The 21,985-nt window shown below is 40.0% G+C and overlaps 1 protein-coding gene across 1 annotated transcript in view; it reads right to left on the bottom strand.

The window, feature by feature from the left end:
• Positions 1-14,890, bottom strand: part of LOC108681675 (protein abrupt) — a 41,759-nt gene extending 26,869 nt beyond the window's left edge. The window contains exon 1 of the mRNA XM_018170726.2: positions 14,163-14,890. The gene's annotated coding sequence lies outside the window, so the exon portion shown is untranslated. The remainder of the gene's footprint in view (positions 1-14,162) is intronic.
• Positions 14,891-21,985: the final 7,095 nt, after the last annotated feature.

Genomic DNA, 21,985 nt, shown 5'->3' with positions numbered 1-21,985 from the left:
GTACACACACATGAGTGACACATACACACACATGAGTGACACATACACACACATGAGTGACACATACACACACATGAGTGACACATACACACACATGAGTGACACACACACAGGTATGCTGGCTGCATGCATTGCTGGGTGATGGCAGCAGAGTAGTTGTGCAAGAGCGGCATTACGCGTCTCTTTCTTAGCTGTACAGCGCAGCCATGCACGCAGCGCTCCCGGGTCACGAGCATGAACCACTTCTTCAACACGCGCATGTATAACACGCACATTTAAACACATGGAAAAATATTAGCGTAATTCAAAAGGTAATGACCACGCTACATCTATGACTCGGAAATTTCAGAAGTGTACCATGGCTACCTGGAGCACAGACGGTAAATTATTAGATGACTCAGACGGGTGTTCGTTCATCATTGACTTCTATAATAGGGTCTCGAGACATCGTTCTTTAAACAGGTATATTGACATAGTTTGTAAATAGAAGAAGAATTGCCGTTGATGAATTAGTTATAACAATGTCCTAAAAATCTCGTGGTTACGCCGCAGTTTTGTAACGGGGTACAAAATCGAACAATATCCAGCTCGGGTTGCGACAGCAGCAGAGGTTATTACAAGGACTATCTCGATGTCACAATACCTCCATAATGTATCATGGTTGCAGCAGCAATGGAGGACTCATTCATAATGCCTCATCGTGGTGACAATTTATCTAGTATATCTCATGGTTACTGCAGCGATGCATGGCGTGAGTTGGAGTGTGTGCAGCGCAGTGAAGTTCTGCTCAATTTCACCCAAATGACGGCCACAATCGTGGAAGAAACACACCAAGTTCCCAGCACTCACTACTGACCGCACCACTCGGGCAGACCACTGCTACTTTCTCCCACACTTTCCAGCTGCAAATTATAGCACAATTATCGGCGGCCAAGAGTCGGACTCTTAATAGCATCCACATTGTCGTAAAGGGCACGGTGGAACATGGTTGTATCGTGTGAAATAAGGTTTTACAGATTATGTGTCTCCCGAGTGCTCTTTAAAAAAATTAACTGGAATCTCTCAAAAATACACCTAATTTTAAGATTCAGTTATCGGAACTGGGGAAACATATGATAAATATATATTACGCCCTCTATAACAGCGTAACAGTTCTGCACATTCAAGAATGTGCGGAATGACTTGGCTGAATAATCAAAACGGATTATAATTGATAAATGAGTTACAGTATGTTTAATTGAGGTGAAGTTCTGGAGCCAGTTTTAACAAAAGTTAATGATGTGCAGAACTGCAGATCAGCAGCAATGAAATTTTAAACATGAAATCCCACAAAAGTAGAGGTAAATAAAAGTAAATCCCATTTCAAGTATATCCCAAATCATCGAGTGGTCGGATCTTCCGCGTAATGACATAAACCGCAATAATCGACTTCGTTGAAGAAACTTGTCCTCAATACGAAAAAAATGTGTTATTATCTCGGAAAAAAGAACAGGATGATGAAACTCCATCGAGTCAAAAAATTAATAGAAAAAATAAAGAATCTTATTTATTACTGTTTACAATTTTCACCTGATTGGAGATGAAAAAAAAACTTTTGCATCAGAAACCAAACTTTAGGGCGCGAACGGTCATTTTGAGCGTTAAAAGCTTATTGTTTAAAAGCCTTTTGATTGTCATTTCTGTTTTAAAAGAAACCAATTATTTCAGGTCACAAGCAGCCATTTTCCAGCAAAAATACGGGAAAGATCAACGTATGGGAGTACATGCACGACTCAAAGGAGAGATCAGAACTTTCATTTCACACTACAGACAATAGTAGCCATAAAATGTGAGAGCCACCTAAGCCATTCACTGCGTTAGCCAAACCACGGCCAAGATTTTCAGTAGGGGAGCACGCGGGAGTTGATGAAGCGTGGACGTCACGGGCCCGAAAACGAGAGCAACGCCATCCCGCGTGACCGTGGGCCGTGACACGCGCGCCACATCACCATATGGCGCTGCTTATGGTGTCACAGCCCGTATAATTTAGCTGCTTATGGAGGGCTGCTGCTTTGGCTGCTTATGGCGACCTCAAACAGCGTGACAGAACAACGCTGTGTTGCTCATGGAGGCCCCCCTAACAGCGTGACAGCCCCAGTATGGGCCGCTCTATATAGAAGGCCTCCTATAACAGCGTGACAGCCCCAGTATATGGGCCGCTCATGAAGGCCTCCTATAACAGCGTGACAGCCCCAGTATATGGGCCGCTCATGGAGGCCTCCTATAACAGCGTGACAGCCCCAGAATGGGCCGCTCATGGAGGCCTCCTGCGTAACAGCGTGACAGCCCCAGTATGGGCCGCTCATGGAGGCCTCCTATAACAGCGTGACAGCCCCAGTATGGGCCGCTCATGGAGGCCTCCTATAACAGCGTGACAGCCCCAGTATGGGCCGCTCATGGAGGCCTCCTATAACAGCGTGACAGCCCCTGTATGGGCCGCTCATGGAGGCCTCCAATAACAGCGTGACAGCCCCAGTATGGGCCGCTCATGGAGGCCTCCTGTAACAGCGTGACAGCCCCAGTCTCTCATGGAGGCCCCCTACATCGTAACACTCACTCATGGCTGAGTTGCTTATATATTGTATTTGGGTTACAAACAGCGTTACAGCTCCAGGCTGTGCTTCTGATAGCAGCCTAGGACAGCGTGACAGCTTCTGTATAGGTGCCTTATAATGAAGTCAAGAGCGCCTCGCAGTCAGGCTTTGTTCAGCGTAGAAGAATTCTATGAGTATACCTCAAGTATCTTTAATCACAAAAGGTTAACTGAAATATTCAACATTAACAACATTAAGCAAGCTCCTTAAACCGTATAATTTTGAATTTTCAAAATCGATCGTTTCATTCAGCCATTTTTATCCAGTGAGCCATTATTTAATTGCTAGAAAATTAAAGCCATATCTACAACGACAGATCTTCGGTCGGCCCTTCTCGCGTATGATTTTTGACGGAACTCACATCGAGGAAGTGGGCAATCGTCAAAAATATGAGAATATTGTGATATTTTCATAGCAATAATGGATAAATGAACCAACGAAATGACGAGTGAGCGAACGGGCAATATGTAGAGCTGGCGAGACTCTATGCTATAATGGGTGCGACGTGTATACTATAATAAAAACACTATATACGCAATATCATTCGTTTTAAATACAAATTGTACCGGTATACAGTACACTTTCAAAAGAGTACTGATTACAGTAAAGCCTGAAGTACATGCATTAGATTAAGCACAATTTATTGCACATTCATAATTCAGAACAAGCACCTCAATTAATATGTCGGTAGTATTAAAATCCGCTTTTCATATATGCAGAAGTAGTATATATATGCAGGGCACTCTCAACAGCTAGGGTAAGCTGAATATTATTCCGTTTTAGAACATATAGGACACAGAAACAACTACACGGCTATGACGAGGAACATTGCATAGTACACAATTCACACAGCCCACGCAACACAGCTAGCTAGAGTAAGAACACAGTGGTGACCAGCAGGGAAGGTATATTGGCTCACACATCCGTTCATCTTGCTAAACACGGAGCTGGACATGACGGCGAGGTCAGTTCGGTGCTTGCGGAACCGCAAGATGGATTTATAACTCATTTCTTAAGGCGACTGCGTCCGCTGCATTCACTAAAAAAAATCACAGGTGGTTCATGAAGGGCCAGTGATTGGTCGACGGACGGCAGGCTTTGATTTTTAATTAGGTAATGTTTGACTTAAATAAACTAGAATTGAGTTCTTTATGATTGGTCAAAAATGCTTCCTGAAGGTCATTGTTAGTTAAAATAATTACGTTTGGTCCAGTAACTGAGTTGTTTGTCCGATATTTGTTGATGAAAGTTGTTCGTTTAAAGTAGGAAGTATGGTCTAATTATTTAATGGTAATCCCTTCAAAAACTATCCGTTGAAAATCGTCTCGTATTTAAGAAGTTTGTTCATTCAACTTCCTTCTCGTCGTTGACTTATAGTTCATCAATTTTGGCAAGCGAATCACAACAAGATCAAATAAATAGATTTCAACAAATTTGTGAGATTAAATTTACACAATTTTGTGGGAAGAAATTTCCACAAAATTCACGAACATCGAAAGTACGAAATGTTCACAGCAGAACCCATTTTAATGCGCTGACATGATAGACGCGGCTATATAATGTGTGTAGTCAGTAGGACGATTATATGTCACAGAATGCCCGACTCGCCAACGAAAAATGGCATTAATTGCCTTTTCCAGAATGCGAGGACGGAGATATAACGTGTGTTTCACCCGCACACCACGAACATCCGGGGTGAGCGAACATCCAATATCGCACAATGCGCGGTTAATTGGGTGCTGCATCACCCGCACGAACCGAACAGCCACTCACAACACGCGTGCGTGGCTGCCTCATCACCCGCTCACCCGGCCAGAGCAGCCACTCTGGCCCACTCACAACATGCGCATGAGGGCGCAGGATCATCTGCACTTTTCTGGACAGCCGTTCACAAAATGCGTGCATATTGGCGCCGCATCACCCATTCACCACGAACAGCAACTCTCAAAGCGCATGTGGTTGCAGTGATGCCGGATCGCCCGTACACCCCTAACAGCCACTCACAAAACGCATGCGTGGGTGCCGCATCACCCACTCACCAGAGCAGCTACTCACAAAATATGTGCATATATATGGGTTAGCGAACATCCAATATCGCACAATGCGCAGTTAATTGGGTGCTGCATCACCCGCACGAACCGAACAGCCACTCACAACACGCGTGCGTGGCTGCCTCATCACCCGCTCACCCGGCCAGAGCAGCCACTCTGGCCCACTCACAACATGCGCATGAGGGCGCAGGATCATCTGCACTTTTCTGGACAGCCGTTCACAAAATGCGTGCATATTGGCGCCGCATCACCCATTCACCACGAACAGCAACTCTCAAAGCGCATGTGGTTGCAGTGATGCCGGATCGCCCGTACACCCCTAACAGCCACTCACAAAACGCATGCGTGGGTGCCGCATCACCCACTCACCAGAGCAGCTACTCACAAAATATGTGCATATATATGGGTGCCGCATCACCCACACACCCCGAACAAGCCACTCACAACGAGCGCATGAGGGAGGCGACGTCACGCTCGGTGCGGGAGAAAGCCCTGCACCCACGCAGCGAATGGCGTCTCGCCGGTCAGCCTACCGTGAAACGCTGCAAAAACTCAGCCGCTCTTGTTGAACGTAACGGTGCCCTCTACGTCGTCGTGTGGCGGTAGGTTCTTACGTCGAATACGGTTTGTATCGTTAGAGAAAATGGAACCAATACCGCACAAACATACTTTCAATAAACGTCACTCAAACATTTAAGTACCCGTTGTGTATATGTTTATACATACGTCAAATTCAACGTTACATGTTAAAACATTAGTTGAACGCAAAGTTTCCACACTTTTCTTTTTAGATAGCCAATGTATCCCTGTACAGTACAAGTACACATACCACATAAATAAGATCGTTCCTATTTACACCTGTGTAAACAATGCATGCGATGCGTGAGCTGGTATCTCTGATCTGCATCATTTGCTGCCGCTGCCACAGCGGCGAGCGTCAGTTTTTCAGTCAATAGTTTTCTTCGCTGGTTTAAAACTGCAATTAATTGTGTGTATTTTAACTGTCTTAAAATTGCGTATCGTAAGACAGTTAATTGTTTTTAATATTCAATTCAGTAATATTAAAATAACTTAATAAAAGTACACAGAATTCGTTAAATCCTAATGATATCATCAAAAAGAGCTTCAATTTTTTCAATATTCATAATAGTTAGATCGGTGATCGCAGAAAGAGACAAAGCCGCTCGTTCTAACCGGAGATTTATCACAAAGCAGAACGAATATCTGTGCCGAAGTATTTTTGAAGGAAAGATTGTTGCGTATCCATTTCTTAGTAAAGTATAACGTAGCAAATATTAGTAGAGCCAAGCTCAGGTACTCGAAAAAAAAAGATAACGCGAAGAAACTTGCGCAACAGCGCTTGCTGCGGTATACCTCGGAATTTATGGCAGGAAACCCTCTTTACTGAATGAAAATAAGGGGGCGGTGCGCGAGTGCCCATAATTGGCACTGCCATGCCCATTGGCTCTGCCAGTGACCACTCATTGGCACCACAACTGGCGCTGCCGTGCCCCGACACCAACCAACCGCAGTCGCAGCTTTATGTTCAAACAACAAGTGTCAAGTTCGCTTACGGTAGACTTCTCGTGTGCTTCTAACTCCAACAGTAAAATTACTTTTATTATTTACGATCATCCATCTTGGATTCATTACTTTGATAGAAGCGTACTGCATAGTATCATGATCGACGGGGTGCATGCGGTTCTCTCTTAGCATCGTCAGGCTCCGCCTTGTTGTACTGACCGCCGTAGTCTCACTTCTCGCCCCCTTCCTTCTCATCCCCCTTCCGCTACAAGCCCCCACTTCTCTTCCTCCCTTCCCACCTTCTTTCCTTCCCTCTTTAGTGGCACTCACTCTCCGTTTGGCCTGTCAAGCTTTGTGCACGAGAGTATCATAGTGGGCTGACACAAGAGAGAGCGCAACACGAGACAACGTTTATACTATTGTACGATGTCATAGCTAGTCCGTGTGAACAATTTGTTACTTATTCCTCACCATCAACAAAATAAATCCACAATACGGCGGCAAATATCCACTGCAGCTGTAGGTGCGTGACACGCAAGGCGTATATTTAACGAATGGACTTTAGGTAATTTAACAGAAATTTATTTTAACAAAAAATGTTAAGTAAAATTAGCGAATATTAACTGAGTAATAAATAATATCTGTTTGTAAAGTACACGATAAAATACCCAAAAAGTTAACGGGAAATCTGTACCGCATAATTTTTTAATTGATTGTATCACTAAAGATAATCAATATGCAACTTCAAAAGTCAATCATAAAAACGGGAATGTTAAAAACAGAAGAAAATTTGTCTATAAATTACCAAAGATACAGAAATAAACGCACGTCAATATTTCATGAACAAAAAAGAATGGAAGAAAGCAAGAACTTCATTATATATATCATTCGTATGAAGAATTGATACGTTAATCTCACGTACATGATGTAGTTGCAGTGTTGGATTAACTCTTGAAACTCGCTTCACAAACATACATAAAAACCATCACGAATTACGAGCTCACGTTTCATAAAAATTAAAGTCCAAAGAGCCTTTATGAAGAGCTACAGATCATGCATGGCATAACAATGCACCGCACACGGCGAATACCCCAAGACTGGACTACATTTAACAATACAAGTCGATTATAAATATACCTGTAGTATAATTTTTCTACAGCTATCTCTTAAGTACCCTAATGCCTAAAAACTGATAACGAGCGGCAACGACGCTAGCCATGATGATTTGTATATATTATTCTCCTCCTTTAATATAAGATAAAATCGGACAATGTTCACCAAGCAAAGAAATTCCCTGTAAAATCGAGCACCTATCTCATTGCACGTGATGTATCTATGGTATCCACATGATTTAAGGCTTGATAAGAATTAGCACATAGCAGCATACAACTCAAGCACAGTGCACCAGTGCAACGAGGCATGCGCTGCACGCTCGCTTATCAGCGGGCAGCACGCGGGCACAGTGTATGCGCCACGCAGCATACGCATGTCATGCGTTGTCTCGCACTCACGGACCCTAACTGATAACTGCTACACACAACACTTATAACTATAGCAGCTTTCGTACGCTATACTTCTCATCAGTAATATTATTATTAGGATTATTTCGGCGATTGTGCATGGAGAATGAGATAATACAATTATTTTTGCGATTAAGCAAGGAGAGCGGAGAAGTATTAAGAATATTTGAGTATGCGAGCATATCCCGAAGAGCTATACATTGGATAATCAATAATCCCATATGCCTCTGGCAATAATTAGTAATTTATTGAGTTTGAAATTGTTAGCATTCTCAAAATTTACATATATAAAAAGTCATATAATAAACACAAAATGGCAACATGAAAATAAGATAATAAATATAATTCATAATAAGTACCTACATAACAAAGAGGTAATAATGAATAAAACACGGATCTGCAAAGAATAAAAAATAAACACGGATCTTCATGCCCGCAAAGTGAGAAACAATTAAGTAAGGAACATTCACAAGCCGGATCAAAATGTGAAAAAATGGTCAGAAACGTTTTGTTAAAGATCTTACCGTTTTTAATTTTTCTTTAATTCGCTGATTAAATTTTTGTCGGGAAAATTTGTCAGTCACACAGAGTAGGGTACAGAGCTTATATATTTGATCGCAGGTGCAACTTTATCAGATGGTAACGTCAATCTCAGTGAACAAGGATCTGTACATATAGCATGCTAGCGCCCTGTGATAAAGTGATGGCGTCTATATGGTAACCCGGGAGATTGCAGGTTTTTTAACAGAAAAAATATAAGTGGCACAGATTTGCGATCAAAACGACATTAGAAACGGCAACGAACGCAAATCGATTACACGTATACGGTTGTACACTGTCTCCCATCTCTAGCTGGGTGATGCCATCTAAAATAAACGGTATCAACTAAGTCACTAAATAATTTCAACGAATATGAAAGAGAGATACGCTATATACCTCATGTAAGGATAATGGGAGCTCAAGTAGAATTGTGTGACACATCGATCAGTTATGAAGTATAGCAAAATGCCAAATTCTTATTCCAATTTACAAAGATCCACTGAAAAAATAAGAAGGACGATGGAAAGGTGAAAAGAGATATTCCACTCACTGCTGGCCATATATCATCACAGGTAGAAGTATTCCGAGCATTCAGACGATTGACCGGGTAATTTATCAAAAATTTAAACTTATTTGACTTTCAGACTACCCGAGTTTCAAGCTCAACCTCAAGCCAATTACTGTCGAGATTATAGGCAATTAACGCCTTCCAATTACACAGCGTTAGCCAACGATTAACCGCCTATCATGAATCTTCCCTAACAATGACGTTGAAACATCGTCCAATCAACGTTATTTTAACATCAAATGTTTGATGGAAAGAGACCAAAGGCATCAATCTACCGCTTGCTGGTCCAGCTGATCGCAGGAGGCATGGCAGGGCGCATGATAAGCAACCGGGCACGCGATAAGAAACGTGGCTCATTAGTGAGAGCGTGGTGTGGTCAGCTATACCTCGGCATGATAACCTCGTGACTGATTAACATAAAATCATCTGGTTGATTTTTAGGGATAAAAATATTAAGAAGTCGTTGGAATGTCAGCTGACATAATCGGAACAGTCTTAATAGCAGTAAGAATAATAATAAGATCATTCATGTTAATGGTATCTAGGCCATAATCCTATAGAAGATAAGTAGTTGCTGGCGTTAAAGGTGTACAGAACCAATCAATTGAAAATAAGGTATCTATATATCTTAGATATGTGAACACGTGAATATAATATTTATCTTTGTGACAAGCACGTGCAACACGTCTAATACGACCGAAAAGAGCCACGTTTTCAGATACATCGCCTCATCTCACCACTTAGAACATTTTCCCAAGCAATGGCATTCATTGAAAACTTTTGGTTAGACGTTGTTTCCATGCAGCGACTGCCAAACGTGCACTAAACCTTAATGCACGAAATTATTATATTAGATTAGGTTGAAGTTTTAACATTAAATTTAAGTAAAAATCCTAACATACGTATGAATTTTCAACCTTAAGTTTGAGTAAAAATCCTAACAAACGTACACCAATCCACAATTCTGTTATGTTCATTAACTTAATATTAATTAGATGAATTTTAAGAAGTTCATGGAAGCTAACGTGACTATAAATTAAGGTGCACTTAGAGCAAGAAGACTTGCTGCGGTCAGAGTTTAAGTGCACTCATTGATACGTACCCAATGCGTTAACATAATCGAAATGTTACATGCACTTTTAATCATTTCATCAGGAAAAAAGTGTGCGTTGAATATTAAATGTAGAGATAATTATTAATAACGCCTTGCATCATCACATGTGTGATGGTAGTGAAGCCTATATATGAAGCTCCTACATGCTGGGCACGTACACTTCAAATTGCTATACATTAATTGATGTGCGCAGTGATTTTTAACTAAAGTCACATGCCTTCTCAAGTTAATCATTTCAGGGAACAAAATGGATGCTAGAAAAGAAACCTGAGAAACCCACAGATATTCCAGCCCCCTGTTGCAAATCCCTTAGCTATTCATCTATTTATCCTTAGGTTAATGCGAAGGACCTGTACCAAAGCGTCTTGCACAGAAAATTAGAACATTTCCGCGTTGGTTTTTGAATAATAAAGGATAAGGAGGGCGCCGTCTGAAATATGGCGACGCATGAAGTTTGCTCGTTAGCGAGAATACAGTGGAGCTGAATGGTCGTAAGCCCGGGGGACTTTAAGATTAAAGAAGCGATGTTCGAGGTCAAGTTCAGGAGCCGAGGTCAACCCTGGCGGCTACTCTCCTACGGGGGTTGGAGGAGGACCATGCGTCGCCTATAATATATTCTCATGTGTAATTCCTGCTACAAAACGGCTGCTTCCTGCTCCGATTTTGAAAAGGAAATTAATGTCCAATACTGATGCTACACCGATCTGCAGGCGTTTATTTCGCCGAATTTTGACTGTGGGATAGGGAGGGAGGTTTGGGTGTTCCGCGGGCTGGCTTGCAGCGGGTCTCTGTAGTATATTAATGGCGTTGGGCAGCCATCAATCTCACTGGGAATAAAAGACAGATTTTAGCCGGTCAAACGTGAATATTCGGTGGCCACTTGCGTACCAACTGTGACTTTAAAAAAAAAGATGGTAGAGCGGCCTGTCTGATGATTCGACAGAATATGTGGGTTCTAAATTTGTGTTCACTGTGTTATCCTATTCAAAATTACAGGCGGTTTTTACGCGGAGCGACTGTCTAATGAAATACGGCCGGGGCTGATAAAAAAGTGAATAATTATATATGAGCTATTGCACTTGTATTGCACTTATGAGCATTGCACTTGTAACATTTGTGAGGGTGAAAAGTGTGTATCTATGAACATAAGCATTTATTAGATTATTATTATTTTCTACTATTTTTTCATGATATAAATAATTTTGACTTGGTTTGCAAAGGTTTTGGTCGGGTACGTGAGAAATGCCGATTATACAAAGGCAAGTAATTGGTGCCGTTAATGCTGAATACGTGAAGGTATAGCCTGTATATTTTGTGCGAAAAAATGCGTTCTGAATATACAATTAATTAGAAAAATTACAGAATTAAGTACATGTTTCGGACAAGAAGTCATTCCCTTTAGCGGCGGGCGATAATGGGGAGAGTTAAACAATAAAAATACAATTATTTTTTCCCAAATCCTAACTTAAATTCTTGAAATTAAAAAAAAATGAGCATATAGGTAACATTAGTTTCAAGCAGATATACCGAGCTTGTGCAATTGAAATTCCAGTTAAATTTGGTACAATTATAGATCATTGCACGGATGTGATAGCATACCTACATCATTTTTACATAAGGGAAATGAATAAAAGACGCACTAGAATTGTTCATGCAATACTGGTACCTTAATTTTTCTTGACTATGAATCGTGAATTGATTTCGCCTCCAGGGTGCTGTTGTATACATGAATACCCTTGTGTATCCATTACATGCGCGACTATGTGTGAAATTGCATGCATGCAATACATGGACACAGGATCATGCCTCAAGACTGGGAGAGTATAGATGTGAGGCAGGCTCGCTTTGTTGTGCTTTCTCAAAGCTTTGTTTGCAGGCCGCCACAACGCCGCAACGTCAACAACCGCATGCAGGAACGGCTGCTGCTTGCACGCACGTGCCCAGCCTTGCGTGTGATTGCGAGTGCTTGCTGTGCTTTGCATAGACAATGTCTATAAAAGTTTGCTCCCATAAACATATAATAAAATTCAACAGAATTTAAGGCTGACGCTTGACAAAATCGAGAAAAAATTAATTTTCATCTTAGTGGACAATGACAAAAAGCTGCATGTTCAGCTACCAATAGCTTTTAATAAGCTACCCTAATTGCAATATCCATAGTAATATAAAAGGCAGGCAGTCTGACGACCAGTGTTTAACAAAAGGGTTCTCTGAAATGTGGGTGCATGAGTGAGGTGCCACCGTACACATACGGGCCGCTGATGAGCACACATAGGCTTCATTTTTCAAATTTAAATAATTATACACAGTGCAAGCTTCAGCATAGAACTTCGTATTATTACTCAGTGAAGTGTCCGTAGTAAATAGTAAATCACCTATGACGCAAACGTGTTCGCATGAAATGCATTATGTTAAGTGAATCACACAATAAAAATATTTTACTTACTATACCTTTTAATGCACAAGTTGACCCTCAATGATACGTCTTGCATACATTAATGAAGTCTGAACAGTGCGTTGTCGCATTGCATTCATAAGAAGGTAGAATAAAAAAAAGTTTAGTGACCACCCAAGTTTAAGTTAACAAATATCAAATAATCACTATCAGAAATTCATATACGGGAAGATTGATTTAGTGTTAATTTTAATACAAATCTTCACCGTATAACGTTGCACGTTATCTGTTCCGTGGAAAATTGATTATGACAGCTGACAATGGTCTGAGCTTATTCTGCCAAATTAAATTAATTAAAAGCTATCCAGGTACATCTAATTGATCACGAATTGATATTATTGACCAATACTGGAATTGACGCAGATGAAGGATTCCAATTTGAGGCAGGCGAATAAAAAAATTTGTTTTATGAAAATACTTACCAACACATTAATTAGTGAGCGAAAATTATTGAAAACAGAGGTAGGAGCACATAGCAAGGGTACTATAACCCATAGAAATACCTTATATACTCGTTTCTTTTACTCGTACAATATTGATCCAGACATATATAAATGTTTAATTCAATTCTGCACTGACTTTTAAGGGATATGCGCACTAAGTGCTAGTATGTGACAGTAGTCGTTGTCATGCATACACTTATATAGGGATGGTAAACACGCTTGCTCGAACGGGCATATATGCATATGCCCGTTGGATCAGGTATACCCGCGACCGGCCCTAAAATGCTGCCTGGTTATCACGGCATTAATCTCAGCTGAGCAGGAAACAGGAAGCACATAAGGTTTTCTGGACCGAACCTTCCAGCTCGGGTGGTATACGTGATGGTTCAAACAAGCAAACAAAAAAAAAATTAAGTACCTGTTTGTGCAACCGAGCTTCTACTCAACAGCAAGATTAAAGACATTGACGCATTCCAAGTAAACACCGCCAGTAGTTACAGATTATTAGAACACAAAACTGCATGAGTCTTGTACTTTCATAAGCAAGTTTGCAATTAAAAGTGTTTCAGGAAATCTAAAAGTCAAACAAAGTAATATGTACCCGTATTTTTAAGCAGGTAAAAGTTCGTGAACATCTTCATGAATTATACAAATTTTAGGAATATTGTCACACAAGCCTACCCAGAAACAGGATACGTTCTAGTGAGCGCAAAATGACTTGCACTGATGGTTGCCGCCACGTTCCCACGTACAACTTTAAAATGTTCTCTGTTGCGTACGAACGTCCTCATGCAGGTTGCTACATGCACTCAATAGTTGTAGAAAGAATAAAAACTAAAGTATAATTTAACTTGAAAGTTATCTTCCTGGAGAGTGACATACGGAGGTATATGGGTTAACATTTTTTACGGGTGTTCATTTTATAATGAATATAGATAGCGTTTTACAATATTTGATTGGTCACCATATTTTTTTTACCCACATGCCACTTGCGTTTACCTTGTGGCTGCTGCTGAAAAACGAGTATTAAAAAGATCTCGAAACTCAACATAGAAATTCATGCGTTTCAAACAAACGCCATATACTGTAGAGTACTTAGTGTGTAATGTGCTTGCTTGGCGTACGACGATTACAGTTCATTCGTACTGATATTTATCCATATTAACTAGCATCGCTCCTCAAACTTTTATTGGGAATGAGCTTACAATTGAGTCAAATAAATAGAAAATGAAAATATAGAAATTGAAACTGATAATTAAGGAATTACAAAAGGCCTGCAAATCCAAATTCATATTTAATAAACAATTGACTTACCGATGGGAAAAATCGGGAACAGCAGCTCTGTCTCGCCGAAGAGATCTGGTCGAATGATGTCCACTTCAAGAATTGAGTATTATTTTCCGAATAAACTACTTCACATCAACCAACAGGAGTCATTGGAGCACACACATGAAAGACTCAAGAGGATAAAGTTAGGCAAAGTACATCTAGCATGAAAATTGTTTTCTACAAACAGGCCAAGTACGCAGTAAAAAAGTTGGCATATCATGTTTTGGCATCTCTGAGTTGGCAGGTACTCGTTTTTCCAGCCAAGAATCACAGCATTTCATTTAAAAACTATTCAAAAGACAGGGCACAGTGTTTAGGCCACGATCATGTGTGTTTTTCAATACAGTTAAGTGTTGTCTGTAGGTAGAGGAAGGCAGATTAAAATGGTACAGACTCCACCACGTGATGCGGTGCTGTTCAGCACAACGCAGCTTCAAGCCACCTGATGCCGTGATATTTAAAGTCGCTTGTATACCCTGGAAAATTTTACGGGAGCAGTTCACGATCCAGATTTTAACCTTGATTATTTCATAAACCAATAAAGTTCGCATCAGCTAGATGGAAATATGTTCCTGTACTTGCCGATAAATACACGAGGAGATATTACAGTCGAAGTTGAATACAGTCTTGCGCTCTAAACAAAAATCGATATCTTCTGTGGAAGTGCCGCGGGAGTGAGCAACATTCCCCTGACCACAACCACCCTCCACTACTGCCGCCGCTACACTGACAAGGCCCGTGGCTCGCAGACGGTAGCGGCCCCTGAGTCACTTGGGCGTCATCTCACCGTCATGCCATTACCGCTACCCCGCCCTCTAGTGTTCCTTTGCACCACTATTTCTTCATGTCCATCTTCATTATTTCACCGTTGATTTATACACTACAACTACAAATTACAGTACAAATAAAGGATTAGACATTATGGCTTACCACGAGTGCGAGTGTTAATAGGTAATAATATGACCTACCATTCCGACGTCACGGAAATACATTTTCAATTTCAGTATAGGTGACCTATTATATGGTGACGACTGATGAGTAATGTAACTGTATTATATTATTCTCACAATTATTCACAAGAAATGTTGAGCATAATACATGCATCCGCATGATTACCTCGTACAAATATGATGCTCCCGTGAGGCTAAATTTGGAAAATAAGATTTATTTTCCTCCAGATTCTAAATGTGATGTTACAGAAAACACAACTAAGTTCCCAGACTGCAATCAGAGAGAACTTCATTTTCTCTTGTCAATGAAAGCGTTTGCAATGATTTGCTTAAGACTATCATCGAGTAGGAAGAATTTAGCCTCAATAAATAATTACGTGTATACCGTCTTACGTCGATGAATATAAGAAATATTTGAAGATGAATAAAGATCTTGCAACGATCCAAATTCATAAAAATGGCTTTAAATTTTCTTCCCGATTTTCATAAATATAATTTAAAGAAAATATTGAGGACTATTACATGAGTGCAATACATATTAAATGTCTACTGAACATGTTAAGTTGTTGAACTGAGTAGGAAGAAGCTACATGATCAACGTACACTTCAGGGAGTTCACGCGAGAATTTGTTAAAGAGGCTCAAACTCAAAACACAACTTTTCGGAACAGAACGCTCATAAGTCCCTCACTTATGAACGGATTGATCTGAAATTCAGAATATATAACCGCGTTGAAGCCCGTTGATGATTATGATAGTAGGAAAAGCGATATGCCATGCTAGCATGAAATTTCCGTCGTGTACACAAGTGTTGTAGAAATTGCTGAGGCGCTTGACGTAACATTAATGCCTTCAAATTAAATTTGACTTTTAATAATTGTAATCATTGTAATGTTATGTGATTTTAATATATGTATTTATATTCTTTACCGGTGAATTGAGTTTGGGTAAATGTTGATGCAGAGAAGAAGCTCCGTGGAGTGCGTCCATCGCACCAGAACCCCATTTGCCCGAAGGCTGCGTTCCCCTGCGTAGAGGGCGCTGCTGCTGGCAGCTCCCTTTAGGTGAACGTTCGATCGCTCATGCGTGGCAGGGGCGGCTAGGCTCCGCCTCTCTGAGGGTTGCTTGCTCTCTCCTTTACCTGCTACATGAAATCTCACCCAACTCCATGATACCGTAGCTAATTCCAAGTCAGAGTTTTCTTCGTAGTAAATTGTTGTGTGTATAGATGTTTTCTGGACATGAAATGAAGATATTCATGTCAGGTCACATTACAATGATTTGGAATTCAATTCAATTTGAAGGCTGTAATGTTACTTCCGCTGTGTCCGCAATGGAGACAGCACTCTTGGACACGGACGGCAATTTCATGCTCGAGTTGTAGCTATATTGTTTTTCTTCCAGCCACATATTATATATTTGTAGAACTGGTTTCAGTATCAAGTAAAATCATCTACAAGCTAGCTCATTGAAAAAAAAACGAAAAGAAATGAGATCTTGAGTTCGGCATTAGCATTAGTGAGCTATGTTAAAATCACACGTGTACAATATAAGAAGCCAACACTCAAACGGCAGAGATTTTCAGTGTGAAAGGCAGAGATAATTTATTGATGTGTTACGCAGTGCACACACGCGTGTAAGAGAAGGCGCAACTCGAGCTCTCGCAACGCGCACATCAGAATGGATAGTGTATGTCACGGTATTTCATTCTACATTCTGCTCCAAGATAACATTGCTGCTTTATAACATTTAAGCATTTTTTGCACCACGAATCATCCGAGAAATAGTAATAATATTGCTATTATTATTTAACCTGAAAAATAAAACCATCTCGATAGCTTCATTATTACTTTTTTTAGTACTCCATTGAATTATCATTATCCCTTGAATGTTTTCAAATTATAATTCATTGCCCGTCATCGATATTATATAGTCTAATATGATCAATGCATGAGGTCGCGAACAGCCAAGGCCATATTTATACATTTTATATATAATGAACAGTTTCGTTATCAACATTTACGTGAAATGACGCAAGTAAAAATATTTCAGCAATTAACGTGTGCAAATCATCAGCAAATACGAAACAAGGAAATGAAAACTATAAAGTTGCCTTAAGTGCCAAACTTACGAATATGAAATATAAGTTTCATATTTCTTAGTTTTCTAAATCTAAGTATATGTTTCAGCCCGAGAAGCGATAAGGAAAACTGTATAATATCTCATATACCAAACCTACAAAACAGCTCACTAGTCCCATCGTCCGCAACAAAGAAGTTCCCGTCAAAGATATTCTATAGAAAAAAACCTGCAGATCGATGCAGTCTACAGCACAAGTGTGCAGCTAGGGCTTCGGTATCCAAGGTAGAAGGTGCATGCGACTGGAAACAGCACGCAGGGAAATGTGTTAGACTTTGTCCAAATGATGATGCAATATTTCTGCTTTTGTGTGAGTCATCCTGATAAAGCTGAAAGAAGAGCGTTTCCATTGGGCTAATCTGAAATTTGTGCTTATAAATGCTCATGTTAGCTCTATATTTGCTGTGGCAATGCGTAAGAATTGAAGTGCTTTAATATTTAGACCATGTGACCCATTCATTCTTCTGAGTGAGAACTTCCTCCCTGTATTGTTTCCTGTAACCGATTTACAAGGCACCTGCGATATGCATTTTGCCCACTTCAGACATATAGTGACAACTGTATTCATTTCTTAATCATTCATTCACGTACAAGCAAATTACAATGCGATAAAAGTGACCAGATAAATGTTTAGGCAATTAAAACTATGGACTAAATGATCCATGCAATGAGCGAAGAACATTTTTGTTCGTTTTTTTTTCAACTGTTCTCGAACACAAATGCTGTTTTTCACGGTCATTTTCTATGGGTAGAAAATATTTTGATTGTGTATTCTCGAGATACGATCATCTCAACACTAGTCATTATACTTATCTTGGTATCTTCATGAGCTCTAACTATAGATACCCAATTATTATCTATACCGAACTATGTCCGGTGTTGATAATAATTGGGTATACTGTTAATTTCAATCCCGTCATTCGAGCCATCATGCCCGTTTCACTTCATAATTTTGAAACTAAAGTGCGATAAATAACGCGATACGAGCTTAAACCCAGCCTCAAACTCCCGTTAAATGGAAAATATAAATCTCCTCTGAAATTTGATAGAAAATGTTTCTTTTTAGCGCATTTTCTCTTTATAGAAAAAATGCACTATTGTGCTCGCCATGTCCGTCTGTCCGTCTGTCTGTCTGTCCGTCTGTCCGTCCGTGACTTCACGTTTTCGTCGATTTTAAGAAGCAGGCATGCCTGTATCAAAGATACGTCATCTCTAGCTCTAATATGCACTGTCCTAATCGCATTGAAAATTAACTGATTTATGCACGAGAAAATGCGCTCTCTGTCACTCACTGCCGTGAGCACTGAGTTATATTTTTGTATAAAATGCTCACTTATAGAGGTAAATAAAAACATTTTACTTTTGAATCTGACTCCCTCCTATTTTTATGTAATTTATTTTTTGCAAGGCTTAATTACACCATTTAAAAAAGTCTGGTAACATTCCAGAACATACCAAGTATCAAAGATACGCGGCCATGCAGCTTCCATATGTATTTTCCGTCTTAGGCTTCAAACACAAAATCGAACAAATAAATATTGGATTATTTGCATCGGTGCATGGTGGTATCATGCCTTTACATTGTAATGCCTAAAGCATCACCTCTTTATTTTCACAAAATAGGTAATATAAATATACCTAAATAGCCGTTCCAGTTGAATTATACGCCATCTGCTATACGTTCTCGGGCAACTATATAGCGTATAACATCAAAGGCGGCGACATGTGAACTTCTTACGAGAAATTGCATCCTCGCCGCGACCTCCCAAGAGCTTGCCAGCCTGTCACGTCAACAAGCTGTTCAACTCCGGACTTCTTATTCACGATGCACTTGAGAAAACGTTTTTATAAATGTATGGGTTATTTGGTGTAGACGAGAATTGAAGGAAAATTAAGGTAGCTATATATATTAAATACTGATCACCATACAATTTAGTTATATTCATGACTAAAAATATGTAATTAATAACGTAACAACCGGTCAGGTGTGATGTTAATTAAGAAAACTAAGGAAATTTGTCTTATCACCTGTGTAGTTTCAAATCAATTTCACTGAACCCAGGATCATAAGTCCTGTACACATTATACATTAAGAAACTCTCAATATCATCATGGGAAAGTCAAAGATTGGTTTACAAGCATGAGTTAACACCAGGCTTTTATATACGAACCCTCGAGCAGTGAAAAACTCTGCCGTCAAAAGCTCCCGACTCTGGCATCGTGTGTGCTAAACTCAATCTCGTTTCAGCTACAATGGCTCGTTTCTTGGTACTCATAAACGATCGATTTAGGTGCATTGTACGTGTGATGACGAGCTGCCTGTATATAGAACGTGTATACCAGTATTATAGTACGGGGCGTGATGGATATAGCGCCCCTATATTATAGTGGGGCAATGAGAGTGAACCGTGGCATATCACTCAGAAATATTAATGGGTCACATTGTCCAAATAGTGACGCACTTCCTACACGTAGCAATTAAACGCCTTCGTGCAGGGCCAAACTAGATCAGGATGAGCCATGCAAGAACAAAAAGAACATTGCCATTTGGACAAATTCTCACTTAATCATATGAGTGTATTTAGAGCAGAACATCGACATGATGGTGCGATAAAGCTTTATTAAGGTTAAACGAATATTAAGAAATAAGGACTCGAAATTCGTACTAATAACAAATCCATTTCATGCGTTGGCGAATTTTTTTCTTTAATCTAATTTAGCTTATTAATAGTTCAATTATGAATTTTTTCTACAGTCAAAAGCCTAAAGATAAATCCGGCTGGCGGCCTAAGAAATGTGCATAATGGCTGTTGATTCTTTAATTTACTCCCATGGAACAGATAATAAGTCGATATGTCAGCTTCTTTGTTTGTGCAATAAGGAGAGGAGTTGTACAAAAGTAGCAATATCGATAATACCATATTAGGCCTTATATAGTGCTGAAGCATATTTAGCCACATTCAAGTGTATGACAGTGATGCATGTTATTAAGTTATCGACTAATCTTAAAACCATACACTGAATTATTATTAGTTTGATTGTTGGAATTGAATAAAGAGGCCAATTAGCAAAACAGATTTATTTGAATAAAATTTATTATCTAATTCTTTAACTGACCAGGAATTACTTCCTACATCTAGCACTGCATCATGCGTCATTCCGCGGGCAAAAGCGAGTCAGGTTGGCCCAACTAGACGTGCATCGCTATTTTGACAAAATCACTCATTTTTTTTCTAAGTGAAGGCACTCACACTTAGGGCGTCAGCTGTCTCGGCTGGCGCAGGAGTGCGCATTTAGCAGCTGCAAGCACCTGTCGCGGTAAAAGTAATAAATAACTTGCATTTAACACTGATACGTCCTTTTGCCGGGCAAACCTGTGACGTGCATCGATATTTGGACAAAAATCTCGAAATTTTCAGAATAAAGGCTCGCACATGTATATGTTCAGCGAGCGTCAGCTGCCCGCGCACATGGAGCAGCGGCAGGCAAGCACCTGTCGCGGCATGCGCTGTATGAAGAGGCAGACGCAGCAGCCCAGTAAATTGGTTTCCTTTGCCATGGCCTCGTGTGCCTAAGCGAGCTTTGTGCCATCGCTTCCGTAGCAAAAAAAGAGTCCGCCTCTGCTGATATGGCATGGAATTCCCTATGGAAATTCACGGGGCAACATCCAAATTTCAGTCGCGCTGAGAATTGGACAATTTTTTTTTCAATGAGCAATGGGGTATCGGTGCAGGAATAAATCAGATATGAGGGATGCTTTTGAGAGTAAGAAAGCATCTCGGGTAGAGACGCCACTGCTATCTTCACGATGTAATTGGGTGCTGAAGCTCGAGTTGATATGCAGCCATACTGAGAGAAATGAGCGGCTCATACCCCTATAATAGAGACACTTTTTGTCCTTTTGTGGGTCATCCTGAACCAGTTTGTTGTGAAGAAAATGCGCGCATTAGTGCTACATTAAGAATGTGTTTTACTATTTGGACAAGGTGAACGAGTTCATTTTTTTGAGTGTTTTATTTCCACGTCCAGGATAAGACCTGTTCCAGATTTGTTAATCAAATTCAGAATTAATCGATCAGAAATTAAATGTACGATATTCTTGAGCTTCAAAATCATAGAAATAATTTGTATATGAGCATTCAGTTAATGCTGTATTTTCCTAAAACAAGATAATATTCAGAAAAAAAAGAAAAATATTGGGGCGATAACCGACTCATTGAAATGAATGGGCCATATTGGCCAAAAAACGACTGACTTTTTCACAACACGAGCAGTGAACGGACGCAGCACTGATAAGCCATTTAGCCTGGCAAAAATAGTTCAGAATGACCCACACCAATGTAAAAAAGAGTATCGCTTTTAGGACAAAGTCTCACTCATTTCTTTGAGTGTCTGTGGACTGATGATGAAGCAGCTAGGTCGTTACGAAAAATTTGCCAATAGAAAAGCGAGTCGCATGGAATTCAATTGTTGTAATTAGGAGAGTCGATAGTCTTTTCGATGCTGCTAATGCTTTACTTTTTCGTTACCAAATAAGTTTACAATTTTAATGAAAAACAAATACTGTACTTAGCTCTTATAAACGGTATTGCAAATTAAAATAAGGTGATGCTATTTTTTCTTATATTTTTATCGCAACAGTGAAATAATATAGAAATAAATAAATAATAGACTTAAATACTTAGATGAACTGACAATTGCTGGTTCACACGACCGCTCT

This window comes from Hyalella azteca, unplaced genomic scaffold (genome assembly GCF_000764305.2).
Source record: "Hyalella azteca isolate HAZT.00-mixed unplaced genomic scaffold, Hazt_2.0.2 contig1459, whole genome shotgun sequence".
Taxonomy (NCBI): Eukaryota; Metazoa; Arthropoda; class Malacostraca; order Amphipoda; family Hyalellidae; genus Hyalella; species Hyalella azteca.
This window is presented reverse-complemented; position numbering and strand designations above follow the sequence as displayed.